Raw genomic sequence first — 23,294 nt, forward strand, 5'->3', positions numbered from 1 at the left:
AGGAAAGAAGTCAAAGCCCACACAGATCTGGCTTCAATAAGCACAGCCAAAAAAAGACCTAGGATAAGTGGGTAACTCTACTCCCTGGCAACTGGCCATCTAACCAGCAAACTATTTGTTGCTAAATTGTGCTAAAGGTACTGCTATATGTTCCCTGGAGATACGGTATAACATTATTCAGAAATAGAAATCTGCTTCTACATGCGTTCTGTTTCTCAGACTGGTGCTTGAAAAAGTGGGTGGGTAAGATAAGGAGAGATTTTCAGAGGACATTGCTGTAAACATGGTAGAAAAATGGAGCAATTAATTTTTGCTGCTGGTCTTTTGTTCATCACGGTATTATTTATTACTGTAATAAATTGCTTGTGACTCCTGGGTCTTAAATGACTTCACCACCATTTCCTAATCATAGTACAGCTTGATTAGTTCATATAAGAATTATATTCACTCTCAGAGTTTCCAATTTACCCCATTTCACTGCATACTAGATGAGATGTTATTTTTCATTTTAATGGAAACTTCCTCTTGAATGCTTTCATATTATAAGGAAAAAAATGAGCTTGAACATTAAAGAACAAAATGTTTTGATTTATGGAAAAATATTATCTGATGTGGGCATTTACTAATAAAAATTCATCTTTCCTGAAAAGTTAAATCCATACTTCATAACCCAGTGCAAGTAGCGTGTGTACACATGTATATATACATATACATATACATATTTCTCCATAGCCAGCTAAATAGGAAGTTAATACTATGAAGCTTCCACTAAATTAGCAAGCATTAAATAAGCACCCATATCATTAGTTTACTCACATTTTAAATTATTTCCTTTCATGTTGTATAGAGCTTCCTTTTGTGTTGTTCAGTTACTTTTCCTTACAATTACTTTTCAGCCTTTATGATACATAAGAAATTGTAACAAATAACTCTTTAGAAAACCTCATTAATACAATGAAGGTCATTGTGGCAGAGATTTATGCAAAAACATGTCATATTTGCATTGATCTGCTTTTATTATGGGAGTTATAAAACCATGACTAATCTTATTTATTCTGCTTATTCTATGATTTATATAAATTGTATCTTACAGTGTTCCTGTCACAAAAGTGACTGACTGACCTTGTACCTGAAAGGTGTTTCATACCATTCTCTCGAAAAGGCTTGAAACTTCCCAGTCATTTTCCAGAAGCTCCACTCAGTGACAGTGCTAAAATGTCAAAGAGCTGAACTGGAACCAAAGGCACATGCCATGCAGAAGGATGTTCTATATGGAAAACAAATAGGTGCTTTCTCCTTACTTTCAAACATGAGTCCAACCTTGTTCATTTGTTCATATATGTTTCCTAAACACCCTGATGTACCAGTAGTTGTTGTAGCCATTGGGATGTTGAAATTGCACAAAGAAAGGGTTCCTGCCCTGTTGGCTGATCTACCAGCAGGGAGATGGGTGGATTGGAAAATGGCCACATACAAATTGGTAATGACTGCTTTACTTAGAGTGGTGAAGTAGATGAAGGAAAAGACTTCCAAGGTTGGCTACTCTGAGATGATATTTAAGCAGAGATCAAATGATGGCATTGAAGAATTCAGAACAACAATGTTGTAGACAGAAGGAAGATAATGTATAGAATCCCCAAAGAAAGAATATAATGTATAAGTGGAGTCATCATGTTTATTTAAATGTTTTTATTGTGAAACTATTGTACAGAAGGGTTACAATCGCATGAGCAAGGTAATGAGTACATTTCTTATCAAGTATTGTTGCCTCCTCCTTTGTTTTTCCCCTACCATCCCTTCCCTCCCATCTGCACAACTACATTCCTCCTCCCATCCCCCCACCTAAATTGGAAAGTTTTTTTTCAACATAGCATCTTGTACATATCATTGTTGCAATGGGTCAACCTGTATCCCTATTTAAACAATTTGTTTATTCCCTCCTTCTTCCCAAATTATACCAACATCAAATACAGTGAAAACAGGGGTTATACCGTGGGGGAGGGACATACAAAGCAAAAAAAAAAATCATATGAGTGGCGCTGTGGCTCAAATGGTAGAGCACTAGCTTTGAGCTGAAGAGCTGAGTGCCCAGGCCCAGAGTTCAGGCACCACGACCAACCAAAAAAAAAAGAAAAAAGAAAAAAAAATCACATGGTACCTTATAAATACGTTAGAAACAATAGTAAGAAAGAAAAAAACCACTTGTGTCCTTATCTTGGGGTACATTTTGCTTAACGTCATCTTATCTGACCTTTTCTGCTTGTCTCAGATATATACTAGTTATTGCTTAACATCATCTTATCTGACCTTTTCTGCTTGTCTCAGACATATACTAGTTATTGCAAATAAGGGAAACCATGGGACCTACGTTTCTTTGTGCCTGGTTTACTTCACTTATCTCCTATGTGCCTGAAGAATCACAGAAGACCACTTTAGCAACCTAGACAGAAGACGAGAGTGGTGTGGATGAGCCTGCCAGGGTTGGGAATGGAGAGATGGGTCCAATGTGTTTTGGGTTCAATGTAAATAGAAGAGAGAAGAGAATCCGGGATCAGTCTATAAGGATGAATGCCAGGGCCATCTACTGGGATAGGGACAATGGGAGAAGAAACTGACTATGGTAGAGACTTACGTGTCATCCAGATGCTAGATGGACAGGTAAAGATAAGTCTGGAGCATGCCTGAAGAAGGCATAGCCAGAAATATGCATTTTAAAGTACTATTGATATACAGATGATACTTACAGGATTAGATCGATTTACTATACTCTATTCTATCTTATTATATATATATATATATGTATATGCTTATACATATATACATATATATGTATTGCCAGTCCTGGGGCATGAATTCAGGGCTTCATGCTTACCTTTTTCACTCAAAGATCTCACTCTACCACTTGAGTCACAACCCCCTCCTCCTTTTTTGCTAGTTACTTGGAAATGTAGAGTCTTTCTGACTTGTCTGCCTGAGATAGCCTCAAATTGCAATCCTTAGACTTCAGCTTCCTGAGTAGCTTGAATTACAGGCGTGACCTCCCACCTCTGGATCGTCACTGTAATCTTTGTGGCGTTTTCTAATCCTGGGGTTTCCTTGTAAACTGAGTGGGTTTTTCCTAGGCTCATGCTTTATAGTGTCCTATTTTTCTTCCCAATGTATACAGAAAAGGCTCAGGCATATGGAATCCTAAATGATAAAAGGTTCTCATGGGGCTGGTAAAGGAGCCCAGTGCTGGAAAAAGATCCTTGAGACTTGGAGCTGGAGAATGTTGGCCTTAGGTCTGGGCTAAAGAACATTGGTTTTCAGTCCGAGTGGAGTCCGGCCACTCCCACCCCAGCTTCAAGTTGTGGGTTTTTTCCCCTGAAAAAAAATGTAGAAATAGTTGTCAATTCATAGGATGACAAAATATTTGCATGTATAATATTATCATATGCTGTTTTAAGATGGAATGTATTCTGAGATAGTTTTTTACTGTGTAAACATCAGAGATGATGTCTACAAATATCTAGATGTATAGGTTTGTTATTCATCATGGCTTCCTGAGGGAAAAAAGTGATTTAGTAAATAAGAGGTATGAGCCTATTGTCTGCCTAATACAGCATACTGTTGTACACTAACACTTCTAAGTAAAAGGAATATGTGTGTATGCACCGTATGTATACGCATCAGTAACCACCATTTATCATCCTTATGATGTATGGTGCACATGCATATTTTATGTGCTATACTTTATAAGATTAGCAGTGCTGCCACGCACTGGTGGCTCATGGCTGCAATCCTAGCCACTCAGGAAACCGAGAGGTGAGGATTGAGGTTTGAAGCCAGCCTAGAAAGTCCATGAGACATTTAACCTCCAATTAAACAGAAAGAGAGAGAGAGAGAGAGAGAGAGAGAGAGAGAGAGAGAGAGAGCGCTAGAATTGGAGCTGTAGATCAAGTAATAGAGCACTAGCCTTGAACAAAAAAGCTCAGGGATGGCACTCATTCCCTGAATTCAAGACCCAGGACTGACATACACACAAATACACAAAGATCAACAGAGCAATAGGTTTGTTTACACCATCATCATTCAAACACATGCAAGCAAACACACACATGTAATGGTTTGTCACTAGGCAATAGGAATCGTATAGAATAACTATAATACCTGTGCTCTGTTACTGATGGAAATGGTATGTGGTTCCTGACTACAAAAATAGATTTTTGTATATAATAAGTATTTGATATATATATATATATAATTAAATCTGTGTTTTAATCTCCTTTTCTGGAGTGTGGAGATCATGGGCTAGGCATTTATCCTTCCACAAAATATAAAGGATCAAAATTGTTCTGAATTATGACAAGAGATGCAGGAAATTTGTAAGAGTCCTCACTAACAGAGAGCAAGCCCAAGAGGATGGCTACCACAGGGATAGCTGTAGAAAGGATCACAGAAATCAAGCATACCCCAAGGCCCCTTCCACATCAAACTTCTATGAAAATGTTCTTTCCTCACAGGTCATGGTCCAGCCTGCTCCTCATAATGAATCTTCAAGCTGCAGAACTGCACAGAACTGTACTTGATATGCAATTGCATTTCTCACATGATTTCTGCTGTGTACCACACATAGTAGAAACTCAATAAATAGTATTCAATTGATTGAGAAAAGCTATAATAAGTGTCACTTGACTAGAGGTTTCCTCAGCATGAGTAGTGAGAATTTATGTGAGAAGAAATAACAAAATTGCCTGGGTTCAATCTAAACACTATTAAATCCAATTTGTGCATAAAGAAAGACGTTGGCACTCAGTTTTACATGTCTTGGGAGTGCTTCCAAATTAAATGCATTCCGGACAAAAACCCCTAACACAATTAAGAAACTGCTGGATATGAAAAATTAGCTAAGCTCATTTGTTGTTTCCTAGAAGTAGAAGTGCTTCTAGAGGACAAATCCCTATTTGTTCTCAAAAGTATTTTTTAATCTTCATAAAACAGAGGGGATTCTTACTGATTAAACTGTTGTCTCTGGGCCTTGGAGGGAGGGCAATAGAGTCTGAATGTAAAAAGACTAGTTCATTATGTTGCTTTGCCCAATATATACAGAATAAATGCCAAACTCTTCAGGTTTAATGAGGGAAAAAGTGAAGCAATTCCATAGCACCTGCTTCTGATGGTAAACAAAGTTTGCAAAAGGTTTCATTTGTCAGACTTCCCTGAGAGAATTCCTTACTCGAGTGGCTGTCTGTTTTACTCCCTTCTATCATGGCAGGCTCCAGCCCAGTAAGAGGCTGTCAAGTCAGAGAAAGCCTGCTGGGTAGTAGGCTGCCTCCAATGCTCTAGTCCCACAAGGCTTCATTCCACACCAATTTCCCTCTGAGCAGCAGTGCTGCTGTGTACTAGGTTTGTCACCGTGGCTCTTCTTGCAGTTAACTTCCTAACCCAGGTCAGCAAGAGCCACAGCCAGCGCCATCAAAAGGCTGCAGTAAGTTTGAAGCTTGATATTTGTCAGAGTACATTGCTCTTTGACAGCAAGCTATGTTCCCTCCTAACTGTTCTCTAAGATACCCCTAGACAGAGCTGAAGGTGGGTGTAGTTGCCCTTATATTGGATTATTATTCATTTTATTCATATAAGCTTCCTATTTTCTTGATTGTCCTTCTTGGACAACCAAATATGGAATAACTCAGAAACCCCAAGGAACATTCTTTTTTGGTCACATTCCTCTTTTTGGCTTTGATCTTCATGAGGCTGAGTTCAACTCCTGGTATTGGAAGAATAAAATCATATTCATTTGTTTGTTTGATAAACAAGAAAGAAAGGTTCGAGGTATAACTCTCACATCTATCTGCATAACTCCAACTTAAACACCACTAATGTTTTTGTTTTGTTTTGTAGTTAATCTAAGGTCTATCCTGGATAGATTTCTCTACAGCAGACCTTTTGTACAATCTAGTCATACATACAGAAAAATCCTGCAGATGAACTTATATGTACTCAGTAGTTCATGAAAACAAGGGTTATCTATATTTAGTATTACTGGGTTCCATGTAAAGCTAAGCATGTCTGTTTCTTAAGGCACCTAGTATATTGGGACATCTGGTTATTCAAACACTTTTATATCATTTGGGCAAAGAAGCACATAGTAAATCTTAAGTCGCATATTTACTTTTTGGTTTGCTGCTAAGATACAGCTCAAAAAATACTAAACAAATATTTTCCCCAAAGATTATTTGAGATATTTATTTTTCCTAGTACAGTGAGTTGTCCATCACTTTATGGAAATTTTAGTAGATATTGTTTTAGACACCATATACTACCTTAGTAACTCATATCTAAACAGAGTTCTTCTTTGCAAGGCACATACACATTACTTGTATTGGTGGGCTGACTTAGGTAAATTATTGTAGGTAATTGAAACCTTTTTAATATAAGATGTGTATTAAATTGCAAATCTTCTTTTCATTAATTAGAAAATTAGCCAGAAAATAACATACACACCAGGAGGCTGGCATTTAACATTTATGAATAATTGTATTTCCATACTTGAATATATTATCTCTGTAAGGAATGGGCACTTAATCCAGCAGCAAATGAAAACTTACTGTACAGAATGAATGGGAATGCATCTTCATGGTGCATGTTCTTAAAATGCACAACCAGTTACCTATTGTAACAGGTGAGAATATAGTAGGTAGAGTGGAGTCCTGGAAAGACTAATCCATAATGCGAACACAAATTCTATAAATTTGAAAGTGGAATTTTAAGCCTATGGATGCAGTGTCTCAGGAATGGCTGAACTATATCAGAGGTTCCTAGTGGATACCAGTAGCAATCCACATATGTTAGAGAAGCATCTATCACTGAACAGCCCCCATCAGTGGGGAAGCCATGCGGTAGCATTTTTATTTTCCAGGAAGAGTCAGATACCAGTTACCTGTTACTTTGCATTTTAACAAATAAGCAAAACCAGAACCTAAAAGATACCTCAGAAAAATGCAGTAGGCTTTTCCCAAATCCCTGCCACTCTGTAAGAGTGGTAAGCAGAACTGTGTTTGAGCAATGAATGCTTTTTTGTTTGTTTGACATATGCTTAAGATTATGCAAAGTGTGAATTTAGCTTTATTTTCAAATTAAAAACTTCAATGCACAGCATTTTTTCTAATCTTGGCAAGATTTTGCCTTTCTGAGAATGCTTAAAATGCTAGAACTAAGGGAAATTAGTTTACAGATATTGTGTTAATGGTAATAAATATAGATTCCATTAAAAATAAAAACAAATGCTCATGCAGAAGCTTCCAGAAGAGCAGAGACAAAATAAAACAACAACAACAGAATAAAATACAATATAAAAGAGACATAAAACAAAGTTTGGGTCAAGTAGAAATCCCAAATAGGAAAAAAGGCTTGGGGAAAGGGAGGGTAGATGTAATGAATAGCAAAGTAAGGGGTATATGGTATGAAAATGAAGATGTAGAAGAATTTCTTAAAGATGCCAAAGTGTTGAAAGTTTAAAAAAGAAAAACAGATTTTTTTTAAAAAATCAGATAAATGGAAAAAAACTTAACGTGTTTGCTAATGAGTAAATAAAATTCAAGATAAAAAGAGTAGGATTTAAGGTCATGACTATAATTCTAGCTACTAAGGAAGCTGAGATTGAGGATCTGGGTTCAAAGCCAGCCAGGGCAACAAGTTCCCTGAAACTCTTATATCCAGTTAGCCATCAAAAAGCCAAAATTGGCATTGTGACTCAAGAGTGTGTGCCTTGAGTGAAAAAGTTAAGGGACAGTGCCCATTCTTTCCTTCCGAGATCTCATGTAGTTCCATGAAATTAAATACTTATGTAATCCTTATGTAATACTTACGATGTTAATATTTACTATTTATCTGGCATCGTCCATTAAATGTTTGAAGTCTTAAATATTCTAAAATATGCCTCTTAATGACCTTCCCTTCATCTAAAACCTTTTCTATGTCATTTATCTTCCTTCCTCTGTCCTAATCCCCATTAGCCTTTCCCCAAGTCAAACCCTAGGCAGCATCATTATGCCCCCTTTCCCAGCAGCCAACCCATTATTCACGTGTTTAACTCTCAACCACACTTTACCTATTGTCATTTTTCTCATGAACAAGTGGGCTCCTACCTGTTCTGATTCATCTGTTCTTTTTTTTCCTTTGGGGATGGGGACAGAACCCAAGTCTTGTATGTGCTAGGCAAGTTCTACATCCCCAGACCTAGCCACTTTGCTCCACCAGCATCAATACCAATCATTTTGAAAAGTGTAAGCACTGTTTATATTTTTCCTTTCCTACTATTCTTGAGCTTACTGTCATGCTTGATAGTAATTAAAGAAGCCATGTGGGGTGGGGGCCAGGAGCCAGACAGGCAGGGTTAGAAGACAGGTTATATAGTGAGAAACTATGCATGAAAATATTGAAGGTATGGGATGTTCCTTAGTATCTGTGAAGACAATTCCTTAAAGTACAAAGGGGGAATGCAAAAATGAATTGGATATTGTTTGGGACTGGAATTCTAGATGTGGTGCTAGATACATAGTTTTTACTATACAGAGATAGATCTTGAATATAGGTATGTGGGAAGGTATGATTTTTCCTACAGTTAGGTAACTAAAAGTCACTAAGAACAGCAGCAATGCCTAATAACATCAAGCAGTTTTAGTATGTACATATAGTTTTGCCAAACAAAAGAGAACAGGAATCTTAGAGGAAAGAGTGGCTAGAGGAAAGAGTTTGGCTCAGAGATAGTACAAAATGTGCACATTGTGCCATAAAGGTCAGCTCTCAAATGGTAATGAGAACATCTGTAAAGCAGACAAAAACAGTTTAATGGTATGCTCTATGGCCATAACTGATCAGATCTAAGCATCAAAATAATGAAAGTCATAGTACATATGGCCATAACTGATCAGATCTAAGCATCAAAATAATGAAAGTCATAGTACATACCATGTACATTGTAATAAATACATTCAAAGTATTTGATTATATATATATATATATATGAGTGTATTTTCGTAAGTAAATTTATTATGGGAAAGAATAAAGCTCTTCCTTACAGTATAGTATTGTTTAATGTAGAAGGAATGATGGAATCAGAAAATGACAGTTTGGCAACCATCATAGTAGTAATGGACAGAGGCATGAGTTATCAGTGGTGCTGAGAACAATGTTTGCTAAAGAGCAGCCTATTGCATACTTTCCAAGTGATACCAAAAATTAAGTCCTCTTCCTTGAACTGAATGCCAAACCTACAGTTGTAAGCCCATCCAGGTATTTATTCCATTACATAAAAGTAAGTCCCCCTCCCAAGAAAAATGCTTATTAATTAAAATGGACTAATTGTAGATAACACTAAAGATGGATATCACTTTGATGGAGTGACTGAGCACCTTAATAATGAAGCAAATTAAAACTCTATGCACCCAAAAGGATGCAATGAAGGGAACTCAGCATCACTAATCTATGAGTCATAGCAGAAATGCATAACCTAGATCTATCCATTGAGAAAACATCAAACTTATTTTGGTGGACATGCCATAAAACGTATGTTCTGAAATCTTCAATGACATTATGAATGTCACAGAATTACTGGAATTCTGAGCTGGAGAAATGTGGTCACTAGGGCAATATATGATCTTGGACTGGGTCCAATTGTTATAAATTAAGCAAAATTTAAAAGGAATTTGTACATCATTAATTTACTTGTTTTTCTTTTTGGCAGTACTGGGGTTTGAACTTAGGGCCCTGCATTTGCCAGGCAGATGCTTTTAGAGGCATGCCACCAGTGCCTAATTTACTGGATTTTGATAACTGTTCACTAGAACTATGTAGTATCCTTGTAAAAGGCAATGTTCTTGCTTTGAAGAAACACTACTCAAGGACAATAGTACATAACTATGCAACCTACCTGTAGAAGTTTCAGAGTAAAACCAAGCTTAGTGGGTATAACTGCAGGCTATCCCCAAAGTGAATCAATAACACTGTGCCACAATGGTGAGAAGAAAAATCTACAGGTTTCACATCTCGAATATAGACACTTTGGCCCCCAAGAATGACAAAAAGTAAAGCGACAGCTGATTCTCCAAGGCCAGGAGAGAGTAGAGGGGGCATCAGGAATAAACTCAGTTCCAGGAAAGCCTGCTAGCAAGAACTTTCTAATAATCCCAGAAGATCTGGCCAAGAATACTCTCAAGACTTCATAGAAGGAGAGAGGGAAAGTCAGTCTTAGAGAGAGCTCCAGGAGAGGGTCGCCACAGATGAGGTGGCAGTGCATCCGGTCAGCTTCCAAAGTAAGGAGAAGCCCACCACTATCTTTGTGGCCAGGGCCTGCCCGCACAGAAGATGAGCACTAATGGCCTTTGCCCTCACCACCAGCAGCCTCTGCCCTCATCACCAATGGAATCTGCACTCACCACTCCTTGCAATGCTCTCACACCTCCTGAGATCAACAGTTTCAGCTCTCTTCACCTGGGTATTCTATGTATCCTGTGTGAGTCTAGGGACCCTGTTTCACTGTACCACCTCGTGTCTACCCAGGCATAACTATAACTTCCAGTCCCCGCAGCAACTGGAAGCCATGACCTACTGTGCGTGGGTCAGCCCTTTCACTCTTTATGAAAAGCTGGCTCCAGTGGGAGGTTTGTGGCCATCTTGCTAATGCCCCTTGAAGTGACCTTGGCACTCACCTGTCTTCTTCCTTGAAGCAGAATTCAAGAGAAGCTGCTTACGTTGGTCCACTTCAGCTGTGAGTACAGGTAGCACTCTAGGCCACTCAGTCTTAAGCTTTAGAACTGATGTCATGGTAAGGGCTCCTTTCCATTCTCCTCTAGAATCAATTGGTTTGACTTAGCTGTCCTCTGTTTTTTCCTTTTAATTTTATGTTAAAAATCTGCCAGCCACCTCCCACTTTTGTCCCACCTTTCCCTCCTTATTCTCATGCTAGGTCTGTACTTGATTTGTTCTCACAATGCCATCAAGAGGCTGATGATGGGGAAATATACTTGGTAAAGTCTGGCCTTTTTGTGCTCATATGGGTTTTTGTATCAGTTTACTTTGGAATGACTAAGGAAATTTATGGTCTCATGTATTCTTGAACAAGAATATACAAGTTTAGACATTTACACCCTTATAAGCCCTTAATTTATATCACAAGTTCATGCCATATAATTTGTACTGGAAGTAAGGCAAAACCATGCAAGTGCAGAGTATGCCTCTTTCACCAAAGCAGTAAACATCCAAATGCTGGGGATACATGTAATGTAACAATGGAAAATGGATTATCACAACCATTTGAATTTTGTTTTAAAAAAATTATGGACTATCAACAGGAGAAAAATGATGAAATGATTTCTCATTGTTCTCAAAGTATTTTGAACACGGATGTGTTGAAATCTGAAGATGCATCAATATGCTTAACTCTGACAAGTTAAAGATCAATGTTAGCTGGGCTTTAGTAATCAATTTAGAAATGAGGTGAACATAGGCTGGGATGGGCTCTGGGGTGATAGGATAAAGCAGGTAGGAGAACTTTCTAAGAAGATAATTCAGAATGATAACCTTGGTGCTATCATTGGGGTGATGCCTGTTTGTGGTTCAATATACTTTCGAAGTTGGGTTTGCATTCAGCATCTGCCTCGTTCCAGAACACCTCCCCTCCCCTGGGCTCATTCTTTTGTAATTTCCTCATCTGTGAGAATGATAGTAGCTGTCCAGTATAAGGTGGAAGGAATAAACTTCCCACTAAAATACTCCAAAGAAGAAAAGAGCATAATCAGTTCCAGCAGCATGAGGATTTACCCATTGTAAGTGGAAAATTTCCTAGTGATTTCTTTTTTTTGGGGGGGGGGGGGGTCCTGAACTCTGGGCCTGGGCGCTGTCCCTCAGCTCTTCAGCTCAAGGCTAGCGCTCTACCACTTGAGCCACAGCGCCACTTCTGGCTTTTTTTTTTCTTTTTGCTTATGTGGTGCTGAGGAATCGAACCCAGGGCCTCATGCATGCAAGGCAAGCGCTCTACCACTGAGCCACCTTCCCAGCCCTCCTAGTGATTTCTTGTATTATCAAAATACATAAGAAAAATTTATTCTGTCCCATATTGGGAACAACAGTGAACTTTAAAGAGTGTTAGGCTAGAAATGTTCCATTTGGTCTGTACTAGACCCAAAGATAACCCAGAGTTTCAAACGGTCCTCATGAAAGATACAGATAACAAATGAAGTTTGTTGAAACATAACATTCATTAACAATATGGCGTGGATTTGTGTGTGTGTGTGTGTGTGTGTGTGTGTGTGTTTGGTAGAGAATATTGAACTGTAAAATGGAAGTTAGGAGGCAGAATAAAAGCAGATAGTTAGGACACTATAATGGAAGTGATGTATCTCACTTTCAAGATGGTCTTTGCGAAAACATGGGTGATAGCAGTAGAAAATATGTGAGGACACAGCATAATTGTTGAAAAGAGAAATAGCAGCTACAAAGAAATTTTGAACCATAAAATGTGTTTCTTTTTTTCTAAGATTGTAGACACTTTTTTTAATAAAAGCAGGAAATAAAAACAAAGGAGTGAAGAGAGCCTTATTATCACATGTCAACTATTACTCTTTTCCTGGATGCTATTATGTCTAATTTTCAGGGGAAGATTTTCATAGCATTATGGTTCTTGGAAAATATTTCCTCTTCTCTTCTTCAGCATTTGATATTTTTGTTGTGACTGTTTGTGCTCCTACCCCAAGCAAATGGATATACACAGTTTTGTTTGCACAATCCCATGGCTCTAGAAGAAGGGGCTGAGATTGATTTGAGAGGGATCTGAAATCAGGTAGATACAGAGAGGAATGGGCTGTAAGGATGAGGGCTGAGCCCTCAGGTGCCTTGGTGGGTTCCATTGTACGGTAGCATGAGAACCATTAGAAGGGTAGCTGAGTGGCTTACTGGGAATGCAACCATGGCATGTGAGTGATCCCTCTGAATACTGCAGAATAGGAAATGAATGGTATAGTACGCATTTACAAGTGGAAGTCTTTTGACCCCAGGTCCTCCATTGGCTGGCCAAATGAATTTAGCTAGTTGTTCCCTAGACAGAAGCAGCAAGGAGTAGCATCTGAAATTGGCTGGTTATGGTTTCTTGGAACATGGAATGAAATTTTAAAATGTAGGACACCAGTGAATGGATTAAAGGAAACTATATAGGAATCCTGGACAGTTTATTGGGGAGATCTGAATAGGAAGTGAAGCTACCAAGGTCTAAACATACCATTTGGTTGTAATTTCTTTTTTCCGTTAAAATTGTACGATAAAGATATGATAAAATTTGCCATTATAATGTTCTTTTCAGTGGTGGGGCTTTAACTCAGGACCTCAGTGCTGTCCCTGAGCCTCTTTGTCCTCAAAGCTATGCACTCTACCACTTGAGCCACAGCACCACTTCTGGTTTTGAGTGGTTCATTGGAGATAAGAGTCTCATGGGGACATTTCTGCCCAGGCTGGCTTTGAATTGCTATCCTCAGATCTCAACTTCCTGAGTAGCTAGGATTACAGGTATGAGCCAATGGCACCTGGCTCATTTTAACTCTTTTTAACTATTAACAACTCTACTTGTAGTGTTAAACACATTCATGTTTTACTACCATGAACAAGCACTATCCATCTCTAGAACTGTTCATCTTTCACACCTGAAATTCTGTACCCATTAAGCAATTCCTCTGTATTCTCCCTTCCTCTTCCCTAGCCACTGGTGATAGCTATCTGCCTCAATGAACTTGATTCCTTTATGCCTCATATAAATAGAATCATGCACATTCTAAGTTCTGCGTTGATTTCCTTTTTCAGATTTTTAACATTTTCATCATAGAGGTCCTTCACTTCTTTGGTTAAGTTAATTTCTAGGTTTTTCTTTTGTTTGTGTTTGGTTTTTTGTTGGTCGTGGGGCTTGACCTCTGGGCCTGGGTACTGTCCCTGGGCTCTTCAGCTCAAGGTGAGTGCTCTGCCATTTGAGCCACAGTACTACTTCTGGTTTTCGAGTGGTTTATTGGAGATAAGAGTGTCACGGACTTTCCTGTCCGGGCTGGCTTGGAACCTCGATCCTCAGATCTCAGCTACTCAGATCCTGAGTAGCTAGGATTACAGGCGTGAGCCACTGGTGCCCGGCTGGTATTTTATTTTTTGTGGGGCTATTACAAATGGAGTTGCTTTCCTGATTTCAGCCGCACTCTTCTCATTGTTGACATACAGAAAAGCCATTGATTTTTGTGGGTTAATTTTATACCCTGCTACTTTGCCAAAGTTTCAAATCAGGTCAAGTAATTTGGAAGTAGAGTCTGTGGGCTTTTTTACATACAGGATCATGTCATCTGCAAAGAGGGAGAGTTTTACTTCATCTTTCTCTATTTGGATCCCTTTTATGTTTGCATCTTGACTTATTGCTGTAGCTAGGCATTCTAATACTAAATTGAAGAGAAGTAGAGAGAGCTAGTACATGTCTGAGACAAGCAGAAAAGGTCAGATAAGTTGATGTTAGGTGAAATGAACCCCAAGATAAGGACTCAAATGGTTTTTCTTTCTTGCTATTGTTTCTAACATATTTATAAGGTGATTTTTTTGTTGCTTTGTTAAGTCTCTCCCCCACTGTATGACCCTTGTTTTCACTGTATTTGATGTTTGTATAATTTGGAGAGGGGAAGGGAAAAAACAAATTGTTTAAGTAGGGATACAGGTGGATACATTGCAACAATGAAATGTACAAGATGCTATGTCGAAAACCGAACTTTACAACTTTGGTGGGAGGGGAGAGTTGTAGAGATGGGAGGGCAGGGATGGGAGGGGAAAAACAAGGAGGAGACAACAATGCTTGATAAGAAATGTATTCATTACCTTGTTCATGTAATTGTAACCCCTCTGTACCGTATTTTTACAATAAAAAAACTTATTAATAATAAAAAGAAGAGAAAAAAATAATTATGCGGCATTTATCCTTTAATGTCAGTGTTAGCATAATGTTTTCAAAGTTAATCCATTGTTTTACACATGTCAGAATTACTTTCCCCTTATGATTAGTGATAATTTCATTGGATGTATGTGTCAGGTTTGTTTATTCATTCATCTGAGGATTTGAGTTGTTTTTGCCTTTCAGCAATTGAATATCACGCTCCTATGAACATTCCTATGACGTCTGTGGTGGAGACCCTGCCTTTCATTTTTTGGGGTGTATAATAACCCCCATATCCATAGTTTTATAATCAATTGCAGTCCAAAAATATGAAGTGGGAAATCCCAGAAATTAACAGTTTATAGGTTTGATCTCAAGAGGTCAGTAGTATCTTATTACTTCATAGTGACTATATTATTCACCTAACTTTATCTAATCAAGGAAGGACTGTATCATCCTACAGCACAAAATAAAGAGTACAGTGCAATATACTTTGAGAGAGAAATCACATTTATGTATCTCATCAGAGCATGTTCTTGTAATTGTTCCAATTTGTTTACTAGCATTGCTATTAATCTCTAAATTTATAATTAAACTTTATCTTAACCATATGGACATGAAATAACATATATAAACATATATAATAAAAAGTAACATTGAATAAATAGTTTATATATAGTATATGTATATAATACATTTTATTTATATATATATATATATATATATATATATATATATATATAAAACTGGGATTTTGGAACATAACTCTTATGGTTAAGAGAGGTACTACTAGGGAGCTGGGAAGGTGGCTCAGTGGTAGAGCGCTTGCCTTGCATGCATGAGGCCCTGGGTTCGATTACGCAGCACCACATAAGCAAAAAGAAAGAAAGCCGGAAGTGGTGCTCTGGCTCAAGTGGTAGAGTGCTAGCCTTGAGCTGAAGAGCTGAGGGATAGCACCCAGGCCCAGAGTTCAGGCCCCACGACAGGACCCAAAAAAAAAAGAGAGAGAGAGAGAGGTACTACTGTATACCTGATAAGAGAAATTGCTGAATCCTTTAGTGATTATACTTTTCAGTTTGGGGAAACCACCACACTATTTTCTCAGTAACTTTTACTTTACCGTCTAATTAATAGGGTTCTAGTTTTGTCATATCCTTACAAATGTTGTTGTTTTATTTTAAATACTGACCATCTTGATGTGTGTATTTTATTGTAGTTTTGATTTGTTTTCCTATTGTGAAGCTGAGTATCTTTTTATATGCTCATTGATTATATGTGTATCTTCTTACAAAAAAGTCCATTTGTTCATTTTCGAATTTGGTTGTGATTTTTGTTGCTGTTTAGGTTAGTTATTTGCCATTTCTTCTCACCCCTGAGAGTTGTATATGTCTAGGTTTAATAAGTGTCCATTATGTGGTTGGGTTGGAAGTAGAAACATGCCCCCAGCTAGAATAGGAAAACCTATTGAATGGAAAGTAAGTCACTCATGATGTCATGTTGAAATAAACTGTTGATTATTAAACTATTAAAATCTCCCATGGAAGCAAGCATGAGGTCTTCAATTTGATATTGATGTTTAACTTTGAAAACAAAAAATAGTTCTTTGGGCTGTCTTATTTTTGGCACATGTTTATCCTTGAGAAGGATTTGGAAACCCTGAAATGTAAATAGATAACAGTTAATTGTACAGTGGTATCTGAGGCAAAAGTTCCCACATTATTCTCTGCCAAGATACAGCCATAATGCTCTAACTTGTCTGAACTGCCACAGACTCTGATGGAGATACAGGAAGTTCTGGGTAGGACATCTCAGGGATGATGAGCAACTACAGAATGTCAGGAAAGGTGGAAGCATAGAAGGATGGCTTATGTACAATGCACATTTCAAAGCCATAGGTGATGGTGAGTTTTGATCCTGTGTGTGAAACCTTGGCAATGAATTATAACTCAAATTAGAACCTCTGTGATGAATGGAGAAACTGAAAAATCATTTTCCAAAGAGAAGATGAAGGTGTACACAAAGTTTATTCTTGGCCTCTTTCTGGTTCTACCTATGATCTGCTAATAATTCCTTACATAGTTTAGGAGTTTGCTTTTGATTTTGGTTTTGGTTTTTTGTTGGTCATGAGGCTTGAACTCTGGGCCTGGGCACTGTCCTTCAGCTCTTCAGCTCATGGTTAGCACTCTACCACTTGAGCCACAGCACTATTTCTTGGTTTAGGAGTTTTTAAGGTGATTTGTTCGGCTACTTTTTTTTTTTGAGAGAGAGAGAGAGAGAGGCATCAATTTATTTTTCAATGAAATATTTTCTTAGTTTTTTAATAAACCATACTGAGCTATTCTTAACAAACAGAAAGCTGCACATCTTTATTATTTGTGGCTTAATGAATTTGAAAGTAAATATTTACTTGTGAAATTATCACTACAGTTTATACCATAGTCTATTCATCACCTCCAAAAGTTCCCTGTTCTTCACATTCTGTTTTCTAATTTTTGTTTGTTTTCTTTTTTGTATATTTGTATTATCTTTCAGTAGTTGTACAAAGGAGTTGTCATTCAACAAAGCGGTTTCTGAATACAAGAGTCTTGCTCTTCTTTTAAAACAGTGATAAGTAGGCAGCAATAGGGAGACTGGGGACTAATGAAATTACTATGAGTAAAATGACTAAGCAAAAAGAAGCTATAGAAGAGCTGGACAGCAGCTAGGCCACCACACTAAACAGCTGCTCTCTGTAGAAAGCATTGGCTCTATAGTCAGTGACTGGAGGAATCTTTGTGGCTCAGAATGAGGCTTTGTTCAGATAGTCTTTTTGAAACCCGTTATTGTAAAGATGATAAACAGAGGGTTACAGTTACGTGGATCAGGTGATGAGTACAATAATTTTGGAACCGTGTCTCCTCTTCTCTTTCTCTCTCCTACTTTTTCCCTCCCATCCCTGCCTACAAGATGTACAGTTCATTTTCCACATAGTGTCCAGTGAGTACCACTGTTGTATTTGTTCATCCTTTGTTCCACCTTGTCTGTGCCCTCCTCCCCCCCCCCAATTACAAATAAACAAGACTAGAGGAAAACAAAGCAAAAACAACAACAGCAACCATCAAAAATATTTCTTGTTTCCTTTTTGGGAGTTCATTTTATATGATCACATGCACATAGCTGTTGAGCCTTTGTCAACCACTCCTATGTATATCCTCCGTTGACCTCAGTGTGTGAATGTCTAGACTCCTATACAATTTATCATGTCCCAGTGTGTGTGTGTATATCATGTCCTAATGTGTGTGTGTGTGTGTGTGTGTGTGTGTGTGTGTGTTTAGCATTCAGTGTGCTCACTTGTAGATTTATAGGCACATTCTGGTTACCACAAATGAGGGAAAACTTGCTGCGTATGTGTCTTTGGCCCTTCACTTAATACAATTTTTCCAAGTCTTTCCATTTCCTTATGAATGTACAATGTTGTTCTTTCTGATGGATGAGTAGAAATGTGTTGTGTACATATAGCACATTTTCTTGATCCATTTGTCCACTGAGGGGCATCTGGGTTGATTTCATATCTTGGCTATGATAAACAATGCTTCAGTGAATTTACACACTACTTTTATAGATGGCTTGAGATGGATTTTTTACCCATGTCCTTGAAGATGGAGGTTCATAAAGAAAGTGATGCTAAGAAGGAGGAGAATGTTGGCATGTCCAAGAGCAGCAGCTGCATTCCTTCCTATCATGATCTAATTACATGAGATTATTGAGACCTGTTAGAATATCTCCTGACATGTATAACTCTGCTTGCTTACTTTCTAGGATTAGTGACCTCCCTGGTGTGTGCTGTTGCCTTTCTTTCTCCATGGCCTCAGGAAGTTTTCATTTCACACGTAATCTAAGGCAATGGTGATCTGTCCTATAGGGAAAGGTTCACAGAGGCTCACAGGCTGGGAAGGAGGAGCACTGAATCAAAGGGAGGGTGGGATGAGTGGGAAGTACTGCGATACAAATGTGAAAGAGCAGGAACAGTTTCTGGTTTGGAAAGCAATGAAGAGGGGAGGAGAAGAGAAGATCAAAAAAGAGACAAAAGAAGTCAGCAAGAGGTTGGACAGGGAGGAGCAACCTCAAAGGGTGTCTGGGGAAGAAGGAAGCCCTAAGAGGAGGAACCCACAGGGAGGATGTTTGGTCATAAAGATACCACATGCTCCCACTCACCAACGTCTTTAAGTGTCTTTCTTGGGTTAATAGGAAGATCCAAAACACTGAAGCTGGCCTAGTATCCCCTTCTCGCACACAGAAGGAGAGGGGAGACAGAGAGAGAGAGAGAGAGAGAGAAACACCACCTCCGTGCTTGCTGCCTCATTAAGCAGTAGCTTTGGTGACTAAGAGTGTGTCTAACCTGATGTTCCCCCTATTAGTGGAGAGCGGTACTGAAGGTACAGTCAGCTGAGACAGTTTGGTTTAACTTGATGGTTAAAAGATTCCCTGCTATTCCATCACTGAAGCTTCTCTGAGTGCACCCTTATGTTATATATGTTCTCTGTGTGTGTCCTCCTTAAAATTAGAAGGAAAGTGAACAGGAGATACCAAAGATAAATTTGCTTTTTGATTAACTTAAAGCTTGAGTTTTGTCAACAGCGTTTTCCCCCTATTGACTGGAGGAATATCAGACTTTGCAGCCACGATAAAACAATGACTTAGGAAAGAAACATAAAACAATGATACCAACTGATTTCAGAATAAGTAGAAAGAACTTAGACTTACTTTATTTTTATATATTGAAAGGTTCAAAGCTTTTTATCAGCTTGTTAAGAATCAGTCAGAATACAGGTTGCCAAAATAGTCCTCAGTGTATCAAAGACCAGCTGGCAATTTCTTGTCATTTTTTTGCTTCTCTTTTATCAGTAATGAAGGAGAAGAGACAGAGAACATGGAAATATAACATTTTAGCTGTTGCATACTGACAGTGTGTTCTCATTCAGTCACTAATATTCAAAATAACTTGTTTCACTTTATGATGAGTGTAGAGAAATTCTTTAGTTCCCTACTGAAGGAACTGGGTGGACACAAAAGGGAAGTGAGAGATATAAGAATAAATTCTCTGTAGACTAATCATGAGTCCTACGACCACCACACAGTTGAATACTTATACAATTGTAATTCTATCCCTCCTCTCTGCTCACACCTCAACTGTAAGGTTCTTTAGGGAAGAGACTTTCTCAAAAAGGGGCTCAAATTTCTGAATTGTCAATATATAACACCTGTTAGATACTTGTTAAGCATTTTTAAATTGAATGAAACACGTTTCTCCTCTTACCTAGTGTCAATGCCACCCTTGCCTGTAGGTAGGAAGCCATGCACTAAAGAAGTTTCTTTTATAACCAAGGTTTTCCCCTACTCCAGCCCCACTGTGATGTGCCAAGAGTGTTTGCCCTGCTATCACAGATTGTCACTGAAGTCTGAGCATGCCTCTTTTGTGCCACATGTCCTTTGCAAATACATGTTCTTTGTAATTACTAGTAGGCCAGTCAGTTAGTTAAGCATTGATAGAGAAACAACTGGAGCACCAGTATCCTACTCCTGGTGCTTTTCTCACTCACGAAAGGATGATTGACTAATTTGAAAATTCATGATCCTCATGACCTCGGCCTCCCTCAGAGCTAGGATGACTAGCATATACAAGTATGTCTAGCTATTGGTTGAGATGGGTTTCCATTCACTTTTTCCCAGACCAGTCTGGAATTGCTATCTTCTGGCTCTCAGCCTTCTGAATAGCTAGAATTACAATTGTGAGCTACTGCATTCAGTTTGTAAAAGCATTTAGAAAATCTCAGCTTTCCTCAGCTTAGATTGATGGACTCTTTCATATCTCTCCTTCTCTCTGGTATGGGGTAGAACTCATTTAATTGCTTCTGGTGATTCCCAGGACAAGCTGGGTTGCTGGCTTATATTAAAATATCAAAAGTAAGTTAGCATTCTTTGGAGAAGGGGTGCAAAATGACAAGAGGTACATCATAAGAAGAAACATGAATTTGAAGTAGCTATAAGAATTCCAGAGAAAAGCCCTTATGCTATTTATATTCTAGGTTTACTGATTTGGTTGCAGAATGAAGTCTTGTTTGGAGCTTGATAATCTTGTCACTAGGCAAGATTACGATGGCATTTCTGGGTGACATTTTCTCCCAGGGCCCAAGATGGATAGGAGCTCAATGTGAAAGTGAATCTAGCATCCTAAGCAAATCCTACAGGCCTAGGAATGCCACTGTTCTACAGCTGAGAACCAACTGTGCACTTTAGTTTCTGCATTCATGGACCATGCTAGAGATTTGTTAACCTCAACTAATAAAAGGAAGTAAATTACCAGAGTTGAGAGTAAGTGGAAAATGAAAATACAAAAAGAAATCTACAAAGGGAAATGTTGGAATCCATAAACTAGATCTAGAGATAGTGGATTTAGAGGCTGGAATTCAATATTCAGCCTGTTTCCAACTGAATGGATAATTTAAACGAGTGAAGAACGTAATGTCAATGACTTGTTTTGTGGGTTTGTTTTTAAATTTTTTCTTGTATTGGAACTCAGAGCTTCATCCTTACCTGGATGAGTGCCTGAACGCCCTACCACTTGAGTCATGCCCCAGCCTGGCTTTTCCCTGACTAAACAATGGAATCTTACAGATTTTTCTGCCTGGATTCAAACCACAGTCCTCTGGATCTTAACCTCTTGGTAGCTAGGATTACAGGCATGAAGCACCTCTGCCTGGATATCAGTAAATTTCAGTTTACACATCTGTCCTACAGAGAATAATTGCTGTAGAACTTTTAGATTTTTTTTCACTCAGGGCTGAAGATTTATCACTTAAGCCACAGCTCCACTTCCAGCTTTTTGGTAGTTAATTGAAGATAAGACTCTCTGGATTTATCTGCCCAGGCTGGCTTTGAACCATGCTGCTTAGCTCTAAGCCTCCTGGATAGCTCCAATTATGGACATGAGCCACCAGTGCCTGGTTAAACTTGTCCCTTTACGTTTAAAAGAACTGTAAATAAATGAAAAAGAATATGAATGACTCTAATTTTTAATCTGTTTTTAAATATTCACCTTTTCATGGGTGAGCACCCATATGCATAATCACAAAGACAAAGGAAGAGCTTGTTAAATTTTATAAAAAGCTAGGGTAAAAATAGATATTATTCCAAATTTTCAATTTTAATACTCTTTCCCTAGACACAAGTCACGCTTTTTTTTTTATTTGAAGCAAATGAATTTAATGAAGACAAAATTATTCAGATACTTTCAATGGTGGCATGAGTTAATTTCTTTATAAAGCATCTTTTTTTTCATTTTGGATAGAAACTGTTGTGAGAATTAAATGTTAGCTGATGTTAAATATTATGGTTTCAGATTTTATTTTCTTCTCATACATTCAGTTCAACAGTGAACTTTGAGTTGTAGTCATGTTTATAGATTCTTCTGAAAATGTATCTTCCTTTGTTTCAAATTCAATAGAAAGAGAAAAGTGTGGCTCTCATTGATTTCAGAAATGATCTGCTCAAGTGAATAATTATTTTGGTAACCAAGAGTTTGATCTCATTTTTGAGGTATTTATGCTATCATTTGAGCACTCTTACTTTTTAATGAGTTGAAAATTAAATGAGACTAAGAGAACTTGCAGTATGGACTTATAATTAAGAGTACATTATTTCAAGGAGACATTTAAAAATTAATATCTCCTTCCTCTTCTTTAATGAATCAAAATGAAAATAGTAGCTCAGTTATTCATTTCTAAGAGAACTTAATAATCAAGAATCCAGTTAGTGAAAGTTTAAGGAAATTTAAGCATCAGAGTACTTCCAGTAACACATAAATTACTGGTTGATCACAACATTCAGAATAAAGGAAAATAAATCAGTATTTTATAGTTTAATCATTCAGTATTAATTTCACTAGGGTTCTTTTGTCAAATGCTTCCTAATATCTAAATTGCCTATTTAAGCTGTTGTCTTTGTGATTCTTTTTAAAGAAAATATATAAACTGTATTGTGCTGATTTCTGTATTGTTCTGAGTTTTCCCAAACTTAATTAAGATGGATATTATTTAACATCTTTTAAAATATGTATTATTTGTTTCTATTCATAATTTCTTAGGAACTGAATAAAATTAAAACCATATTTAATATTTTTCTGTTTTTAAATTAATAGCCAGCTGGGCATGGTGGATTATACCTATAATTTTAGCACATGGGAGGCTGGACCAGAGATTGTGAATTGAAGGTCAGCTCAAAATAAACATACATAGTGTGCGTAGAGGATAATGGAAAACTAAACAAGACAGACATATACATTGAGATGTTGAGTTGAAACTTCTTTATTACTATATATAGACAATTTCTAAAA

General features: G+C 37.8%; 1 protein-coding gene across 1 annotated transcript in view; it reads left to right on the forward strand.

Moving 5' to 3' along the window:
* The window catches only part of Pld5 (phospholipase D family member 5), a 342,516-nt gene that overhangs the window by 103,878 nt on the left and 215,344 nt on the right, over positions 1 to 23,294 (forward strand). The gene's annotated exons all lie outside the window — the stretch shown is intronic.

Source organism: Dipodomys spectabilis, unplaced genomic scaffold (assembly GCF_019054845.1).
Source record: "Dipodomys spectabilis isolate Male_0828 unplaced genomic scaffold, ASM1905484v1 ptg000019l, whole genome shotgun sequence".
In the NCBI taxonomy this organism is placed as follows: domain Eukaryota; kingdom Metazoa; phylum Chordata; class Mammalia; order Rodentia; family Heteromyidae; genus Dipodomys; species Dipodomys spectabilis.